The sequence below is a fragment of the Alosa sapidissima genome, chromosome 3, assembly GCF_018492685.1.
Source record: "Alosa sapidissima isolate fAloSap1 chromosome 3, fAloSap1.pri, whole genome shotgun sequence".
Lineage (NCBI taxonomy): Eukaryota > Metazoa > Chordata > Actinopteri > Clupeiformes > Clupeidae > Alosa > Alosa sapidissima.
This window is the reverse complement of record NC_055959.1, coordinates 38,049,789-38,071,058: the sequence shown is the minus strand read 5'-3', so window position 1 is coordinate 38,071,058 and position 21,270 is coordinate 38,049,789. Positions and strand designations below refer to the sequence as shown.

Below are 21,270 nucleotides of genomic sequence, written 5' to 3'. Positions count from 1 at the left end.
TCTGGTGGTGCGGGAGCACAGGCTTTTGTACCTCTTCCCAGAGGGCAGTTGATCAAACAAATTGTGAGCGGGGTGACTTGCATCACTCACAATTGTGGTTGCCTTGCGGGTGAGGTAGGAGGTGTAAATGTCCTTCAGGGAGGGGAGTGAAGCACCAATAATCCTTCCAGCTGTGTTCACTATGCGCTGCAGGGCTTTCCTGTTGTATTCAGTGCAGCTTCCGCCCCACACAGCGATACAGCTGGAGAGGATGCTCTCAATGGTGCCTCGGTAGAATGTGGTCATGATGGCTGGTGGAGCACTTGCTCGCCTGAGTTTCCATAGGAAGTACAGGCGGCGCTGAGCTTTCTTCGCCAGTGATGCAGTGTTGGTGGTCCAGGAGAGGTCTTCAACGATGTGCACCCCCAGGAATTTGGTGCTGCTCACTCTCTCCACCACAGCACCGTCGATGGTCAGTGGCAGGTGTTGGGTGTGACCTCTCCGGAAGTCAACAACAATCTCCTTGGTCTTGCTGACGTTCAGCAGGAGGTTGTTGTCCCTGCACCACGTGGTCAGAAGGTCGACCTCCAACCTGTATTGAGTCTCGTAGCCCTTGGTGATGAGACCCACCAGAGTTGTGTCGTCAGCAAATTTCACTATGTGGTTGTTGCTGTAGGTTGCAGTGCAGTCATGCGTCAGCAGGGTGAAGAGCAGCGGACTGAGCACGCAGTCTTCAGGGGCCCCCGTGCTCAGTGTGATGCTGCTTGAGATATTGTTGCCAACACGTACTACTTGAGGCCTCTGACAGAGGAAGTCCAGTAGCCAGTTGCAGAGGTAGGTACTGAGTCCCAGTTTGTCAAGTTTGCAGATGAGTTGTTGTGGTATTATGGTGTTGAATGCAGAACTGAAGTCTATAAACAAAATGAACAGGAACATAGAGATGACTGACGATATAAGTGCTTGATTAACCAGTTTGCCACATATCTGGGGTATCTGAGTTCATATGTCTTAGACTGTATTAGGGTATCTGAGTTCATATGTCTTAGACTGTACTGGGGTTTCTCAGTGCATATGTCTTAGACTGCATTAGGGTATCTGAGTTCATATGTCTTAGACTGTACTGGGGTACCTGAGTTCATATGTCTTAGACCAGTGGTCCCCAAACTTTTTCTTCCGAGGGCCAGCTCACTATGCCTGGCTCTAAGAGAGGGCCAGAGACTCGGAGTATATTAGTAACCATAAATAGCTTAGCGCTGTGAATAAAGGCAGTCTACCTTAGTTGAATATTCCATTACATTTAATCTATAGGCTATTGCAATTTAATACCATTGTTATCTGTGTTTATATTGCCATCATGCCATATCAGTGTAAACTGTAGCTCAAATGAAATAATAATAATATCACTCAAAACTATAAGCATGGAGTCCCAAAAGTATATTTTGAACTCTGAAATTTGCATAGGCTACACAGCTCAAGTTGTGAACAAGCAATATCCTACAAATAATTTAAAGTTCTCAAACTATGAGTTTTATGAAGTGGTGGCAGAAACATCTGAAATGACCACCATTCTAACTTTCACTCACCTGATGAGAACTTTGGGAACTCTGTATGCACATTTCCAGTTCCAGAAAGTTCCAGAATTATGACTTGAATAGAAGTTAGTTAGTTATAAACAATTAATTGATACATTTTTAGAATACTTTGAGCACTGATGCAGTCAGCAGAGGCCTCTTACATTGTTTGCAGGTAGGCCTACTTTACATTTTATTCCGTTTTCAATGGCAAACGCGAAACAGCGCCAAAACAACCACCAGTGGACAAAAAGAGTATTACATGTGTACTGTTAAGACCCGCCATAGAGAATGAATGGGGGAAATTACGGAGGTTATAGTTTGACGATGTCGTACTCCCGTGCGGGCCGGATCCTATATACCACGGACATGTTTTGGGGGGCCACCTAAAATAGGACAATAGGAAATTCAACCAAGCAGTGGTAGAGCTAATAGTTACCCTCCCAATTGTAGTTTTTATTTATCTCATCATACCCAAAAGTTGAAACTTAACCTAGTACAGTGAAGTTGGCGATTAAGTCATTTCACACTGATCCGCTTTTTTTTCTTTTATGATATTTCTTCCACAGCAACTGAAACAGGTAGACAGACAAGAATACATTCAGAGTAATAACTTTACACTTAAGTATATAGCATAAGTATATATACTCTTTTGATCCTGTGAGGGAAATTTGGTCTCTGCATTTATCCCAATCCGTGAATTAGTGTAACAGACACATTATCATCCTCTCACACACAAGGACACTCACATTCACAAACACAAACACACACACACACAAACAGTAAATTTGTCCTCACTAATTTAGATTGTTGTATGAAATGCCTGATGCGTATATGACTAAAGTTCCCAAATCCATTTCATGTTCACAGAATCTCTCACTTACATCTCTCACACTCAATTTCAATTCAATTCAATTTATTGTGCTTATAGAGCACCAAAACATTACACATGTATCATGGCGCTTTACAGAATGTAGGCAATCAGAGACAAAAGAAAAGGTTTAAAGCACCTGAGGTGAAAGTTACAAGAGGTCGGATGATTACGTATCCGGTATCCGGTATACACCCAACTCTCTGAACCCCCCTGCCCCCCCCTGCCCCTCTTTCCCTCAACCCCGAAATCAAAGCAAATCTGAGTCAATATCAAACTATACTTTCCAAACACCTGCACATTTTCTAACCAAGAGCTTCACATAACCAATGGCAGCACAAACACACTTAATAACAGTTCAATGCAGAATGTGAATGCAGAAAAGTTGTGCTTGTGTAACATGTAATACTTGAACTTATAAAAGCAGTCTTGTTATTACAAAGCCACACCTCATCAATAAAATGACCTGTATAAAATGCCTGCAATGCTCCATAATTCTGAAAACAATACCTTGGTAACCTCATGGACATGATCTAGAAACAACTCAAAATGTCACCAGGTGTGGGAACAATGGATGAACAGGAACGTAGCGATGACTGATGTTACAAGTGCTTGATTAACCAGTTTACCACGTCTTAGAGACTGTACTGGAGTATCTGAGTTCATATGTAGACAGGTAACCAAGGACCCAATGGACCATGTGAGCACAATAACTTAATTTTGTATATTTTACCAAAGCGACTAGTTTCGCCTTGCAGGGTCACAAATGTCTTAGAGGCTGTACTGGGGTTCTCAGCACCGGAGCATGACGCAGTTCGCCCGCACTCCACCTGCGAGCGCCAGGCAGACGGTGGTCTCTTCCACTCTCCCACCGGTGCCCCGTCAAGAGATCTGCGAGCTGGCGGCAAAGTGATACTCCCTGTGCCACCGAGCGACTGCTGGCCACACCAGCTTATATAGGCCCAAATTTATGGAATCCTCCTTCACCCATACTTGCCAAAACTTCTGTTTTTTCCGGGTTTCTCCCATATTTCACGGTAATCTCCCGTTTTGTATTTCTCCCGGGGAAACTTTGCATAACCATCAAACTTATTTTTAAAATCACGGATCCATTAATTTTTTCTGTCAGTCTGACATTTCCTGGGTTGCCAAATTGTGTGTGAAATACACCCTACACATAACCTACAGTACACTATGACTTACTGTCAATTTCAACCCTTTTGTCATATAACCTGGCAACCTATCCAAATAAGGAAGTGGGTTAACACAGCACAGCCACTGAGTCTTGTAAGCAAGCCTAGTTTGTCAAATTGTTAGAGAAGAAATGTTGTGATTTATACATCACATTATGTGTCCTCAGAACATAGGAGGAAGACTACAGGTGGCAGGTGGATATATAACTGGCATGCGTCTATTTCGGTAAGGCAAAAGCAACGACCAAAATCCAGATGCAGTGTTGCAAGTAGTGTATAAAAAAACATGTTAAATATGCAAACAGTGATTCTGTGCAAACACTGACAACCCATTTGTACCTTTTCTCTCTTGCTTTTAACAACCCGTAATACCGCCCCAGTGTGTTTGTGTGTGTGTGTGTGTGTGTCCTCCTTTCCCCACTGCTCAAATGGCTCACTCGTGTGCATGTACGTTGTCTCCCTTGCAGCACAAAATCAGATACATGCACTTAAGACAAATTTAATTCCTGAAATGAGTTAAATTTATTGATGTGTGGATTTAGGTGCAACGTTATTACTCTGAATGTATTCTTGTCGCAGCATGACAGAGAGAGGGGGAAGAGAGAGAGAGAGAGAGAAAATGAGAGACAGGTTAAAGGGTGAGGAAGAGAGAGACTAGGGGAGGGTTGATTTGCTAACAAAGGTGCATCATGTGTGTAAATGGGCAGGTAGAGGGACTTACGTAACCAGCTCTGCTACTTATAAATAGCAACTTTCTTGGTAACCAAGTGCATTGTAATCTCTGCTAGTCCTACAGTCTTGAGGGTGCATCTGTGCTACAAGACCATAGCATTTAGAGCACTAAAGCATTACATTCTACCATACCATCTGAGAGGATCCTGTGAAACACAAAAGCCTGGGCTTGTGTGTGTGTCTGCCTACCTGAATCAATCAACAGTCAAATATCAACAGGTGAGCCATATACACCCACACTGCATACCTGTGGTAAAATGTGCATGACTAATTGTGTGTTATAATTTTTTTGGTCTTATAAAATAAATATTACAATTTAAGGGTCTTTTTCACCTTCAACTAGATGACAGAGGCATTATATCCTGAGTGCTTTCATATGCATCTTGTTCAGAAACTGATATTCTGTGCACACACACACACGCACACATGTACAGACCCTTTCAACCTGTTTGAATTTCTGGTTTATTTGCGTACAGTAAATGCTTTTTTTGAAATGAAAATGAAACAGACTTTACCCTAATGCTCTGCAAAATGTCGACTTTAAATCTTGTTAAATATTTGTTTGTCCCCAAGTTACCATTACCTCAATGTTGTTTTATTTTCCACCGGAAATGCTTTGGGAACGCACATGTTTGTTTATGCAATTGAAAGGGTCTATAATAGTGCTAGAAAAGAGAGTTCTCTGTGCTTCGGCAAACCACAACAATCCGGTGCAACCAGGGCAGGACAAGACAGTGTAGAGTAAAAAGAATGCAGGTGCAACACACGTCTTCTTTCTTTCTTTATTTTCTTATTTTTTAAGGTGCATAACGGTGACTAACGTTTCAATGTAAGGTTACATCTTCATCAGTCCTTGATGATGGTCTATAATAGTGCTAGGTGTTGATGGAACCTTATATCTGTGCAAATCTTCTTTTTTGCTCATTTATCTTATTGAATCTAATGGTTAATTATGTCATATATACTTGTGATTTTTTGTAATAAAGCTCTAAATTAATCTGATGACTTCTGAGGAGGTTAACCTGCATCTATTTGTCATCCTATATTTAATAGAATCTTCTGATTGAAAATGGCAAGTCAACCTCAGACTGAGGAGGAAAAGGATCTGGAAGAAACGCATATACCTTGCCGCGGTACGCTATATGTGATTCTACCTAAAGAGACCGGGCGTGGGTTGGGGAAATGGACGTGGGAAAAGGGGGAGAAAGAGAGTCGTGGGGAGACGCAGAGGAAGAGAGCCTCTGTACTAGGAAAGGAAGGTGGAGATAGAGGCAGAGAGGAAGGGAGTGAGTCCAGTGTTGTGTACAATTTTCCACCCATCCTCCTGACAAAGACAAGTTCCATTGAAAACAGCCTGAATGATTGTATAGCAAGGTACCAGAACTGTGACCTCATGTTCTTCACAGAGCCCCACAATGAAAGACGAGGAGGTCTAGATGTTTTTAAAAGACAGGGTGTCAACGCGTCAGTAGTAGGTCAGCAGCAAACACAAAACTATAAATTACTGGTCATTGCATGTAAACCAGCAAACCACCCAGAAAATGTACCTCCACTCTACTACATTCTGGTGTACATCAAACCAGAAGTGGGAGACGATAGACTCAAAAGAAATAGCACAACAGTGGGGATTGAAACACTTTACTGCAGATGTTTGGTGTGGTCCAGAGGAGGTCCTGTCTTCATCCTTGGTGACTTCAACTGGTATGACTTTCCAAGTGATGTCACTGAAGAGACTACGACAGAGCAGTATGTGACTTGCCCCCCTCCAGCCATGAGGTGCTATGGCAACTTCAAAAACGCCTACAAGTCCCAGTGCAGTCCCCCGCTGCCTTCCATTGTGTTGACCCCAGAAGATCAAACCTGCCCACATACCCAAGGGTAAGTGTCTTTATACTTGTAGTAGGTCATTCAATGACCAGACTCATGGTCTGCCAACAGGACAAATGAGAGGACACATACTTCTACTCTCTCTCTACAACTAAACGTACCACATAGCAATGCATAATATGACCACTGCATGGTGGCCATCTGCTATGCAAATAAATTATACCTCCCAAGTGCCCCCCTACTCTGTGAGTGTATGAGTCCTTGTATGAGACTCCCCTCTTTCTTACCTCTTGTGAGTCTTTCTGACTCAAAGGCACAAGTATTGTTGTATTAGTATTAGTTTATTAGTATTGTTGTGTCTTCGGTCTTAGTTATTGGCTGTCTCAAGTTACAATTAGCTTTCATATGGCGGGTATAAAAGCAGTTCAACTGGGTAAGGCTTTGCTTATCTTGTTGGGACATGGAGGGCCCCTTCACGCCTGGGTGCTCCATTGCTCTATATTAGTTTACTGCATAACTAATGTGGATAATGTTATATACCTAAAAACCAACTCAATCATACCTGTTTGTTTTCATTTTTTCTGTAGCGTGGTGGGGCAAATGGCCACTTTGGCTATCTGATTAATAGTCAACCTCTGCAAAAGGGAAAAGTGAGAAGACACCCAACTTTATTTGTGGCCAAAGACTCTGAGGAACAGCCAGCAGGACTACAGATGACACGACCAAAGACAGCTATTTTTAGTGCCTGATGAGCTACATGTATCCAGTACTATATATTAAATTGGAAGGATGTAGAGCTGTATACATCTGTATATATTCCAGCATCTGTACCACTTTCATATTCCTCTCATATCCACTCTGAACCAGGATCTCTTTTCAGTGATTTAAAGATAGTGTGATAGTAAATAGCGGTAAATAATGAAAGAAAAGCATTCATAATCAAAACAAGGTGGAAGATTGTGTAACTGAGGAATCTTACTTGTCTCTTTATTGTTTAAAGCAGGGATGTCAAAGTCAAATACATTAGAGGGCCAAAAAAACAAATTTGCTACAAGCCGAGGGCCGGACTGGTTCAATGTTTATTAAAACATTTTAAAATGACTGCACGTAACATACTGTACCAAGACGTGTAGGCCTACTGTATTTTATTTAATGATTAAATGAATAATGACTGTGACTGAAGTGCGGGCAAAGTTTGCACAGAAATGTACGATTTTTCCCATCCTCACCGACCTTGTCATAAAACTTGTTTAAATGATCATATAATGCCTCCTTGCTGCTTTGTCGTCTACAACTTCTTTGACCTGAGGCCCAGTCAAGGCATACTTTGGGGTCATAGGGCCCACCTACATGAACCCACCCCCTCCTCCCACCCCCCATCAAATTATCATAATATCACATCACAATTATCATTATTTTTATACTATATTGCTATACATGCACTTCAAAACAGTCAATGTTTAAAGTGCTAAGATTGTTCACAAAAGTTTGTGAAAACATGCACATCAGAGTACTGCTTTACTAATGTAAAATATAATTAGGCCTACAATAGTTTCATTGTTTTTGCATTGTTGCATGATGCTTGCATGAGAAATACTTCTAAAAAAAACAGCAGTTATGGGTGCCGTTGTTTTGGGATGTTTCCCTCATGCAAGCATCATACACTGATAGAATATTTATATGCTATTTAATTACATTTCATTTGAATGCCTGAATGTAAGGATTCAGGAGACACCAGCTTTGTGAACGGTAAATGGCGGATCAGATCATGCGTAAATCACTGATCTGGAGATCTTTAACTATCTTTAACTAAGACTAATTAATAGCTTTTGGCTGACTTTAATACTTAATGCCAAACAGTGTTTTATATAGTCTGTGCTCTGTTTTTTATGGAAGTTGCATAAATCCACGTCGTTCTATTAAATGTCGTCTCATAATTAAATAGCCTTCCAATAGGTTGAAGCTTTGCTACCAATGTGCACGCATGCATTGAATAAACGCTCATACCACGACTTAATTCTATGCCTCTATGTTTGATGACACCAAACTAACAAGTATTTCCTACTAAGTGCAGAAATGTTTGTTTTCTTTTTCTGTCCGCGGCTCCTTGATCAATTGTGCAGCAAATTATCAGACGATGGCCCGGGAATAATTTCACTCTGCAGACCATCGTCCACATTGCGGACCGCGGCCAATAGTTTGACAAATGTTGACCATTGGTGACTGATGGTTTGATCGGAACAGGTCTCCGAGTGGCCTGATGACTGGAGAGATGGTCTCTTCACTCAGGGTTACAACGTAACCCAACGTTCTCTATCGTCTCGAGACCATCTCTCCACTCCGTTACATATTCCATATGTACGGGGTAACTCTTTAAGACGCCCCGCAAGGAGATAGTGCAGCCCACACCCAAGCAACGTGTGCCACAATGGGTAGTTCGTCCGTGTGTCACCAACGAACTATATACGAATGTTAAAGATTGTTTAACACTCTGTAAAGCGCCATGAGACATGCGTAATGTTTTGGCACTCTATAAGTGAAATTAAATTGAATTGAAATGTACACTATTTACATGCCGATCGGTACGATGCTCAGCAAGTTGCAAGGCCAAGCCCGAGGGCAGATAGGTAGCCCGGGTCGGTCTGCAAGACCCAACCCTGAACACAGAACAGGGCCCCGCCAGGCACAAGGGCCAGCACTTTGACAATGGGCCACTCAGGTTGGCCCGCAAGACGCAAAGCCAACCAAGGTAAGGGGGCTCTCAGCTTTACTCCGGATCCACACCCAGCACACGTTCGGCAAAGGAGGGGCTGGCTGCCACATTCAGACGTAGAATCTGGAGAATGTGGAGCGACCAAGTGACAGCCGCACAGATGGTGGAGAGAGGCTCCCCGCCATAAGGCCCAGTCAGGACCTTGGGTAGAAGGCTGGGTTGGGCGAAGAACCACTGCCGACCCATCCGACGAAAAGGCGCAGCAGCCACTTCAGGATAGTGTGAGTGAGGGGCTCAAAAGACGGAAACGTCAGGGCCTCAAGGACGAGGTCCAAATCCCATGGTGGGACAGGAGGGCCAGCACTGTGCACTGTGAGTCTCCGTGCTCCTCTGAGGAAATGAGAGATCAGGGAACAGCCGTCCTCAGCGATGGCAAACTCCCCAATGCGGACCGCCTTGATAGCTGCCGTCCGCCTGGGATAGGAGGTCCCTCCGGAGAGGAAGCTCCCATGGTTGGCCATCCAGCAGGGTGGGTATCGCCGAGAACCACGGCATGTGAGGCCAGAGTTTGAGAGTGTGTGACGGTTTAAACACCTGAGAGTGTGTTAGGGTTTAAACACCTGAGAGTGTGTTACGGTTTAAACACCTGAGAGTGTGTTAGGGTTTAAACACCTGAGAGTGTGTTAGGGTTTAAACACCTGAGAGTGTGTTAGGGTTTAAACACCTGAGAGTGTGTGGGCTCTTCTTTTCTTCTCTTCTCTTCTTCTCTTCTCGTCTCGTCTCTTCTCTTCTCTGCATAGGAATGTGCTTTAGGGTATAAAACAGCTAAGAGTGTGTGGGCTCTTGCCTTCTCTTCTTTTCCTGCTATCACTCTCCTGAGTGTTGATTATCTTGAGTCCCCTGCTCCTGCTATTGCTCTCCTGAGTGTGGGGATATTTGTGTGACACGTGTCTACAGACAGGGGGCCTTGGGGTCTCCACCCCCTGTTCAGCTCTCTTCTTCTCCCCCGGGAACGACAATCCTCCCCTGGGGGGGGCCTCTGGTGCACGATTAGCCGCAGGCGTTGCTCTATGCCTTCCCTCCTTCATAATATTATCTCGAAGAGAGGAATTGGCATTACCTCCCACTATACTGAATAGTAATTCCCCCTCCAGTTTGTTCTTTTAGTATAAGTATATATACTCTTTTGATCCCATGAGGGAAATTTGGTCTCTGCATTTATCCCAATCCGTGAATTAGTGAAACACACTCAGCACACAGTGAACACACACTAATCCCGGTGCAGTGAGCTGCCTGCAACAACAGCGGCGCTCGGGGAGCAGTGAGGGGTTAAGTGCCTTGCTCAAGGGCACTTCAGCCGTTCCTACTGGTCGAGGTTTGAACCGGCCACCCTCCGGTTACAAGTCCGAAGCGCTGACCAGTAGGCCACAGCTGCCTCTACTAGATCTCACCCACTCATAACTAGATCTCATCCACTCATAACTAACCAGTAGGCCCCTTTTCACCTTCTGCTCCCATATGTTTCTTCTTTTTGGGTCACGGGGGAACTTGTGCGATCATTTCCCACTTCCCGGTCTTGCACTGCTGCCAAACGTGCAACAGTTGTTGTGCATCTTTTTAGTAATCCATGTTATTTTTTAATCATTTATTATGTTTTCCACTATTCACTGCATTACGTCATTGGGGATCTGATGAATGTTGATATCTAACATGGCGTCCAGAACCATGTGACGACCTTGGAACCAATCACATAACACCATCACCATCAATCACATAACACCATCAGCTCAGAACATTGGCCAAACTCTCTCTAAATACGGCTTTGCTTTATCCAATACATGACTCCACCTAGTGGCATGGATGAGTATCACAAATGTCACACAATTACAATGTAATAATGATTGTAAAGAAAATGTAATAGTTAAAAAAAAAAAAACCCAATATGAAATATAAGGCTCACTGGTGTGAGTAATCAGACATAGATAGATAGATAGATAGATAGATAGATAGATAGATACTTTATTGATCCCCAAGGGGAAATTCAAGGTCTCAGTAGCATACAGACATCACACGCATTCACTAACAGCAGAAAAAGTAATAAAAGTATATAATATAAAAAACACAACTAAGCAATAAGGACAGTAGAAGATAAAGAATATACTAAAATACAAATTATACTAAATAACACTAAATCTAAATCAAGTTTAAAACAGTAACCACATAGTGGGTGATTTAGCATGAGACGCTTGCAATGACTGAGGCAGGGACTGAGCCTGTGATTCTCTGTGCATAGTAAGGTAAGGTGCTCTGTGAGAGTGAGTGTCATGGTGATGGTGCAAATGAGTAAGTCCAACAGTGCAACATTGACCATATTCAATATTATTGGTGGCGCTAAGGTGGTGGGGGGCCCCATAAGGGCTTGGGCTGACTCTGCCTGCATTCTGCATCCTCCTCATCCTCTTCTCTCTGTTCCTCTCTCAGAGTTCTGTTTTGTAAAACCTTCGCAAGCGTATGCCAGTGACGTTTTTTCCATGCTTCTTTAGGAGGTCTCCAAACTAAAGCAACACAACACACCAAGGTAAAGTTAGCATTTGTTTCTGACCAGGAACAAACAGATTGAATAGTTATTGAGCATTATTGAGTGTTATTGTGTGCAGTGTCCAGCATGGCCTCTAGAGGGCAGCACTATGCTGATTTACTCACTGGCTTCAGTATCTGCTCCTCAATGTCAGCCTCACTTAGACTTTCAGTTGTAGAAACTTCCAGGCGCATACCAATGACATTATCTATGATTAAAAATATGTTTTACAATGTAGAAACAAACTATATACCCATTTATGGTGAAAAAATATGTATCCACCTTTTTTTCTGTGGAAAAAACACTCTGGTAAAAGTATATTGATTCAACTTTACTCAAGTAAAAGTAACAAAATACAGGTTCTATAATGTACTCACAGTCTAAGAGTAAAAAGTATCCTAGCCTTTTGAAGGACCATATTAGTACTGTAGCTGTTATAAGAAGTGGAGTTGCTGACAATGATATGAATTTAGCCGTAACTCCTTATCAACTATTTCCCTGTCCCTGATGCGTTTTATAAACATTTCAGGCATGCTTGTTGCCTTCTTCCAAGCCAAGGGTGAACTTGTAGAGAGATATAGATTATGTTTGAGGTAATGTCACTGGAAGAATAGGCCTGGTAGGAAAATGTCTAATTTTTTTCCAGACATTCTTAATGAAGAAAAGCAAATGACAAAACAAAGAATAAGATGTTTTGTCGTCTGTATGGATACTGACAAACCACTGAATTTGATGGAGAAGTTTTGTTTGAGGCCTGTTGCCAAGGCTACCCACTTTCTGCTCCTCATCCTTATTGCCCCATCCATTTGGCTGATATCGGGAGGGAGCGCAATGATGTGGAATAAAATAATCATACAAATAATCAACCAAATAATTCCCCTCAAATGCATTAATACTAAGGTAAAAATATACTTTGAAAATGCAAGAAGTAGAAAATACAGATATTTCTGTTCAAATGTTGGGGAATACATTGAATATGTAAAGTACAGACACCTAAGAATGCTACTTAAGTAATGAAATACTTGTAATGAAGTAGCAAAATTCTATTGAAGTACTTATCATGAAGTAAGAAAACACTTGTGATGAATTAAGAAAGTACTTGTGATGAAGTAAGAAAGTACTTGTTCTTCGTTACCTCCCACATCAGCAGTGCAACATATACAAAGATGTGTGTTCCCTATCAAACGAATGGTCTTGTGCTACAGGCGCTCCACTTCACTACACTACTGTAAATACTCAGACCCAAGGGGCTCCACTTTCATGTTTATGCCCCCAGAGTGTAGCGCTGTAGCTGCCTGTCTGCTCTAGCTGTTGGCTGCATCAACTTGAGTTAGGTAGAACTGATTTTTTTATGGGTTTTTTCATACCTACATTACTCGGTGTCCTCGAGAAACTACGTGAATCTATGTGAAAAATCGCCAGAATTCCCCTTTAAGGGTCTGCTGATTTCCATGATTTAATGAATTCAGCTGTCAACGTCTAGGCACAAGGAGCTGCTGACCAGGAAAGATACGGAGGCCTCATAGTCTACATTTCCTCTCAGCTGCAGATCACTATGGTATTAGGCCCATAAAGTGTCTGATCTGAATAAATGTGAAACTCAGCTCACCTGGCTGTGGAGATGACACACCTGGATCGATTGTACCTGAAAAGCACATCAGACCCCATAATGAGAACAGTTACATCATATGACATGTCCCTTATTGTTACTGCTCATGCAGCATGGAGAGAATGATGATGCATCAAGGCAGGAAATGACGTAATACTCACATCTGAAGCCCCCTGACCTGAGGAACGTGGCAAAGACCCAGCGGCCCTGAGCACTGATGTTGCTGGAGTTGTGTAAGTTCACTATGTCTATGGTGTTGTTGGGATAGCAGGTGCGCAGAGATCCGTGGTGGGTGGAGCCGATGGTGTCGTATCCAATCTGGAGAGAGGCGTTAAAGTAAACTGACAAAAACAAAAACAAACAAAAACAAATCTGTGGTGATCTTACCTGTACCTTCCTTTCAGTTTGGGCAATAACACCATAGTTCATGAAGACAAAGGACAGATTACTGTCGGAAATCAAAACCACCTGGAAGGTCGTCTCCTGAAAATTCAGTCCAGTGATGCAGTAAGTTTGTGATGTATTCATGATAAAAATGCCATTTCTCACATAAATGAAGTCACAATATGATAGGCCAATGGTCTGAGTGAACACATGAGTAATTACAGCCTTTCAACACTAGGTGTCATGTATGTGCTGGAGGGGGTTCGAGAACTGATGAAAAAGGCCACGTTTCTGGTTGGAACCACAAAGCTAGTGATATCAGGCATTCCGGGCACATTGGTGTCAATAGAGACGTCAGTCTGCCAACTACAAGTCTGTATGGTATCAAAAATGCATTTGAAGCCATTATGGTAAACAAATGACAGTGTGTTGTTTCAATATAAAAATATTATGAGTCAGTGGAGCATCGGAATGAGCTTGAATGAGCTATTTTATTTTTTTAAGGTAACATTACTGCATTGTGTTGCTTTAAGGTGCAGAAGATAGAGCAGTTTTTTCCATGTCTGAGCCTATTGTAGTATAATTTCCCCCTAAAATAACAAAGAGTACTCACTGGTCCTGAGTTTGAGAAATAGGCCACCCTGTCCCATGTGGCCACAAGCACCCAGGCAGCAGTGAAAGGCACATTGGGGAAGTAGGAGTTGATATCTTGAGTTGCGCTTTGAAGAACACCACCAGTAGTAAGTATACTGCTGATAGGAAATGTTCCCTTTTTCTGTATTGTCTAAATCTGTCCAGAAGGGGGCGATAATGTCCCTGGTCGAGTTCTCAGGGAACTCTGTAGGTGTAAATGTAGAGAGTGACTGGTTGAAAGTGAGGTGTCCATTGTGATTCACCTGAAAAACACCATAAAGACAGTGGCATTTAATATATCCCAGAATTTCCTTTGATTTCACAGTATAGTGTAATTACAGTAGCTTTCACGGTAATCATATGATAATGTTATGGTCTGGGTCATGCTCAGGTGGATGTGGAACACTGCGTACGTATATCTGCTGGTACGTGCGACCAAAGTAAGGGAATGAGCGTTGCAGGGGAATGAGAGGGGAGCTGCCGTCATCTGAATGATTGCTGAAAGTATCACCTGCAGCTGATCCAAATGGATAGAAAATGTCTGAGGGGATAACAAATAACATAGTAGGGAAAATGTCAGAAAGTCTCTTTTTTATTTCTATTGTGATTTAAAATGTTTTTATAAGTCAGACAGTCCAGGGGAGGGAAAATGTGCTCACCCAGGGCACTGGTACTCTCACCTGAGACGAAGACACCAGAACGTCATGAGATACACATAGCCTCATTCCACAATCCACATTGACTTACATTTTATTCTCATGTATAAGTGTGACTATGAAAGCACAGGAGACATTATTCAAAAGCATGCAGGTATGATAGATAATCCACCAATACCAGCCATACAGCCAGTAGCACTAACATGAAGTATCTTTTATTTACTCAAGTCTTATTTAGCCTGGCAGCAGTCAGTGGGGACATAAACACTCAACACCCAGCTGATGAAAACACACACACATGCAGCGTTATCCAGCACTGCAACATGCTGGAAACATGCACTTCCACATCCAGAGAAAAAAGAGGGTACTGTAGAAAGTGACAAATGAATAACTAGAAATAACTGTGGTAAGGGTATGAGCAAGATTATTGCTAGACACAGCTGATCAATATTGATAAACAGAGCTGATCAATCTTACTCATTGCCACCATGATGAGAGTCAATGACAGTGGGGTCATCATGATCATGTCACTTGCCACTTGCACCTGTTAACACACAGATATAGATGATTTTGATGTTTTACCTGATATATTTGTTTTGCTTGTTCTATTGTTGTGATTGTTACTGATTACCATCTGGCATTTGGAAAAGGACTCTAAATAACAATGGCTACTGTCCCAAAGAGTTTCAAGGAAGTCAGTCAAAAGTACATCTTGTAAAGTAGTGTATCAGACTCCGTGAGTTTGAATATTCTTCAAGTCACTAAAGGAAAGATTAACTGTTACCATGGATACGAAAGGCAAACAAAAGAGAAGAATTTGAAAAGTAAGGCATGAGCCCTTACCAAAGTCCCTTGTGAGCTGTTCTGTGGGGAGTCCCAATGCTTCACCTGGGCCCTCTATCAGCTGTAGCACGCATTTAAGTAGAAAACAAAAACCAGTAGAATAAATTATTGCTTTCTTTGGAAACCAGACGCCGCCCAGGTAAAGTATGCTGTCACTCCACTTTGTGATGTACCTTTGTTGTCTGTGCACATGACCCAACTCTCGCCTCTCTGTTACATCTATAGTGTTCAGAAACTTGCTATGGCTGGTATTTTGCAGATTTAAAGAATAATGACATTATATTAAATATTACATTAATGTTTCATAAATTGAAACTGCTGACCAATGTCATGGTTCAAACATCATGCTTCATGATCCTGAGTCCCTAAACCATCTCTCCATGCATCTCTGTATAGTATAGAGTCATGTGCAGACTGGCAGGGTCTAAGAATATGATTATTGTGTCCATAGCTGATGTCTCTAAGAGTGACACAAGGTATACATCTTGCTTTTGGAGACATTGGACCCGAAGTCTGTATATGTTTTATAAATTATGCCTCATCTGCATCATTCTTAAATGTTTTGTATTGTTTTATATATATATATATATATATTTATACAACAATTGGGTTCTATGGAACTATTTATTTGTTTCTGATTGGCCGAGAGACATTCCATAGGTTGGAATATCCCTGGACATTTCAACTCAGACTTTGCACAGCTAATAATAAATCACTCCGCAATACAATGCGAAGATTTGACACAATGTTCTCATCCCAGCTCTCCACAATTTTAAGTAAGCAATGGGTTACTCCTTAGCAAACCATAACGAAACAGTGCTTCACCACATCTGTGGATTAAGCCACACAGTCAACTCAGTGTAAGTAAGATAAACGAGGATGCTAATTGTTCTCAATATTTCCAGCATTGTGTATAATATGATTGTCACTTGAAGGAGACTTGTAGATAACTAACATTAGCATAGTTAGCTAACTGCTGCTAACGCGCTAGCATCGTCACGTCAGGCTGAGCACAGTAGTGTAACATTTATTCACCATAAATTAATAAAGTTGAGTGGTTCTGCAATGTAGGCTATGTTTCCGTTTTTTTTGCAGTACCATGTCCCTTACATGACATGGCCCAGTATCCTTGTAACATAAGGTGACCATATTTCTGAGACAAAATCCGGGGACATTTTCAGTTGAGAAGCGTAAAACGTGTAATGTTTTAATCATTGTAAACTTAAAACGGGGACACTGTCCCAGGGCGTCACTAGAGCTGCATTAGTCCACAAGCACCCCTAGGGGGGTTCGGCTCCCCCGTAAGAAAAGTTGGTATATTTTAATGTTTAAATGCATCAATCTGGTGCACTTTGAAAAGAAATTCAGAGGTTAGACTTCATTATTCTTATCTATGGATGGAAATATTTGTGCTGTAGCCTAAGCCTAAACTTCCACTTCAGAATTTTAACCATGCACACACAGTTGGAATAGTTATAATATTGCAATAAGTTATGATATTGCCCATCCACAAAGCATATTTTCTTCACAGTTCAGAAATGGTCCAAAATAGTATTGGCTACATTTCAGCACTCCATGAAATGATATCATAGTGGCAGTGCTGTTCAGACAGTTAATCTAGCTAGTTATCCTGGTCATTGTAATGCCTGTCTTCTTTTTTCAAGACAGTCTGTGCTTTACCCATATCTGAGAATGTATGATGTGATAATATTTGTCTTATGTAGCCTAATAGGGCCTATGTGTTGTCAGTCTTATATCAACAAAAAAATAACTCACGTCTCATGCTTTTTTTTCTTTATATTTTTGTCTTAATGTCACTAGGAAGCATGCCAGTAGAAATATAGGCTATATTCATATTTGTAGGTGATTGTCTGGAATCTGGCAATATGAGAACCATTATGGTGGGATAGGCCTACTCTGGCTAAACAATTTACAAAAATGTTTGTACTGACATAAATCGTTGAGAATAGGCCTACATTATAATTTTGGCCCAAAGTTGTAGACCATGTTAGACCATTGTTAATTTTCTCGCGAAACCATTTATCACAGCAATTTGGCGCTAATATGGAAAGCTTAGATTCCGGCCGTTCACGTGATATCTACGTATGATATGCTATCTGTGTGACGGGTTCTCCGCAATTTTAGTTTAAAGGTATGAACAGGTATGATAAGGGATCAGATTCCAAAAATAATTCAGTGGAAATGCATGGATTCCAGTTTCTTCAGATTCCAAAAATAATTCAGTGGAAATGCATGGATTCCAGTTGCTGCTACTGGAAGAAACTGGAATCCATGCATTTCCACTGAATTATTTTTGGAATCTGATCCCTTATCATACCTGTTCATTCTTACTCGTCGCTTGACTTATCGTGACTAAATTCAAGATGGCTGCAAACGCTAAACTTAAGATACTGTCTGTATAAATCGTCTTGTAAGTAAACTACCAGTGCTTTTTCAAAGTTCTCAATGTCTTGTTTTAAATGTCAGGGCCCTCGGAAGTCTACCAATGAAGTGTGGAGATACATTGAGCCTCGTAAATGGTGTAAAACAGTGATTTATTTGCATGGCTAGCACCACCGATGCCGAAGCACCACCATTGAAAAAGCTGTTGGTAGCATCGGCTAACTAGCGCCAGATTTTGGAGTGCAGGGGACAAGCCGAGATGGGCTATGAGACATACGTTCACACTCGGGATCATGTTTCTATACACTTTAGGTCAATATCACACCGGAATTCTCCTTTAACCTGGACTTGAGCAGCTGGCACGTTTGTGATGAATAGTTTAATAATTCCCCCGCACAAGTGGTTTCATTTCAAAGATTCTACCGCGCTGCTATTCCGCCAATCGAAATAGCCTACCAGAAATATGGGCATTCTAGAACATCTTGGAGGTCTGAGCTGAGCGCTTGCTTTGACTGGCTTGAGCCTGTGCGTGAAGGGTGCGCAACTGTATGTTTGGTCAGTGTTTTCTTTCTTTCTTTTATTCCAATTTCGGGTCTGTCAGTCACAGTGAAAACCGGGGACTTTTCCGGGGACAGTTCCAGCCGGGGACAGGTCACCGAAATCGGGGACGTCTGGTCACTGTATTGTAACATGCATGTAGCAAACATTCATTTTGTTGCCTGCGCCACTCGGCCTCCGGCCTTGTGGCTACGGCCGAACAACACCCGTGGGAATATCCATGACCAACCCCACTCTCACTCATGCTATATTGCTTAAATATATATATATATATATATACTGCAAAAAATGAATTCTAACCAAGTGTTATTGGTCTTATATTAAGATTAAAAAATCTATTTGGTATTATTTTTAGTATGAAAAGACTTACCTAGCGCCCTCTCAAAAGATCATTTTGACTTAATTTAAGAAGACTTTGACTTATTTTAAGGAGTCTTATCAAGACAAATTTACTCAACACACTGGCAGACAAATTGGCTTGTTTTTAGGACAAATTTGCTTAACGCACTGGCAGACAAATTTGCTTGTTTTCAGGATGAGATGTCTTAAAATAAGTCAAACTTTCAAAGTCAAAGTCAGTCAAAGTCAGTTTTATCTTGATATAAGATTAATTAACACTTGGTTAGATTTTGTTAGATAAGCAGTTTTTGCAGTGTATATTTGTACTGTGTTGTCTCTATGGACCTTTGTGTCTTGAATAAGTTGATTGATTGAAACAAAATCAACCTAAGCGTTCTCAGATGATGTGATAGACGAGGCACTGTTGCTCACCTGTCCATCATCGTAAAGCCCAATTTGATTGGTCCAAACAGCTCTGGTTCGAGCATAGTTGCTCCACAACGGAGCAATGCCTGACCGAAGTTCCCAACCTCAAATGCTATGGGGGCGGGACTAAGTTTGGCTGGCACTATAGACACATGCTTAGGCCAAAGTAACAAAACGTGAAGCTTTTGTTACTATACCTTAAACACATTGTAGCCATACCTTAAACACAGTGTAACCATACCTTAAACACAGTGTATCCATACCTTAAACACAGTGTCATACCTTAAACACAGTGTATCCATACCTTAAACACAGTGTAACCTTAAACATAGTGTCATACCCTAAACACAGTGTAACCATACCTTAAACACAGTGTATCCATCCATACCTTAAACACAGTGTAACTTTAAACAAAAGCGCTGCTTTGCACTTTAGTTGCAATTTTGCAACACTTGCTCCTGTACACTACACACTATTTCATACATAAGACACTTTGTTCATAAATGAAATCTCATTGGTACCATTGGGACAACACATCTTCAAAATACTCAAAATTCAAAATACAAAACACAATGGTGAGTGAAAACACTTAGACACACATCTGAAAATATTTACTTACAAAACTGAACACCAATCAGCCAGCCACAAATAGGCCTCAGTTGAGCCATTTTGAGAACTTTGCAAGCATGGAGGTAGGGAGAGCAAGAGGTGGAGGAAGAGAGAGAGAGAGGAGTAGGAGGTGGTGGAGGAGGCTTTGCACGGAACAATATTTCAGATGATATTAGAGAAACTTTGGTGGATCACGTGATAAATCATGGCCTGAGTCCACCACATCTAAGCCTATTTTACAGTAGTGTACTTTTGGTTTTATTTTTGCGTTACTGCATTTACTGTACTGTACTGTAAAGTATAGTACTGTGATGTACAGTATTGAGTTGATTTTGTAATCATACAAATCATCAAGTCATTTGTAACCTGTTTTCTGATTTCCTGTTTTCTGACACATATCTGGTGGGGTAGGAACTGAACAGACACACACACACTCATACAGTATACACACACACACACACACACACACACACACACAGATCGGAACATTTCTGGGGAGATGGTGGGGAGAAAGGCCCAGCTATGAGCACTTCGTATGCACCTGGTGTGTGTGTGTGAACACACAGTGAGGTGAAGCACAGACTAACCCGGAGCAGTGAGCTGCCTGCTACAGCGGCGCTCGGGGAGCAGTGAGGGGTTAGGTGCCTTGCTCAAGGACACTTCAGCCGTGGATGTGGGCATGGGAGAGCAGTGCCCAACCACTTCCCCCGCCCACATTTTTCCTACTGGTTGGGGATCGAACCGGCAACCCTTCGGTTACAAGCCCAAACCCCTAACAAGTAGGCCACGGCTGCCCCCAATGTGTGTGTGTCTGTGTGAGTGTGTGCGTGCATGCATGTGTGAGTGTCTGTGTGAGTGTGTGTGTGTGTGTGCGCATGTCAGGGGCGTCACTAGACCTTATTCACTGGGGCACGTGCCTTAGTAAAAGTCTCCAGTGCCCCAGTAAAATTCTAGCCCTGCTCTCGCTGGAAACGGCATTCATGAGCGCATCTCCGTGCCTGCTTTAGTCATGACTCGAGCCTGTCACTTACCAGCCAATAAAAAAAACAAGGAAAAAAAGAAAGGGGCCATAATAGCCAATCAGGAAATAGCACCTCTGTAGCTGGGTAAGATTGAACGCAACAACCAATGAAAATCGTTCACATGATTCTTCCAAGTATTTCGTTGGAGGAGGAGGAGGAGGAGGAGAAGGAGAAGAGAGGGGAGAAAGAGCACAGGCTGGGCAGTCCAGTACCAGGCAGGAGGAGGAGGAGGAGGAGAGAGACAGGCAAGAAATGAATGAGGACATGATGGGGGGCTAGACGTAAAAGCCATTTATTTCATATTGCGCGCACATTTAAATGTTT

General features: G+C 42.0%; 1 pseudogene; it reads right to left on the bottom strand.

Annotated features, from left to right (window-relative positions):
- Positions 1-11,173: 11,173 nt before the first annotated feature.
- LOC121706129 lies at positions 11,174-16,022 on the bottom strand (annotated as a pseudogene).
- Positions 16,023-21,270: the final 5,248 nt, after the last annotated feature.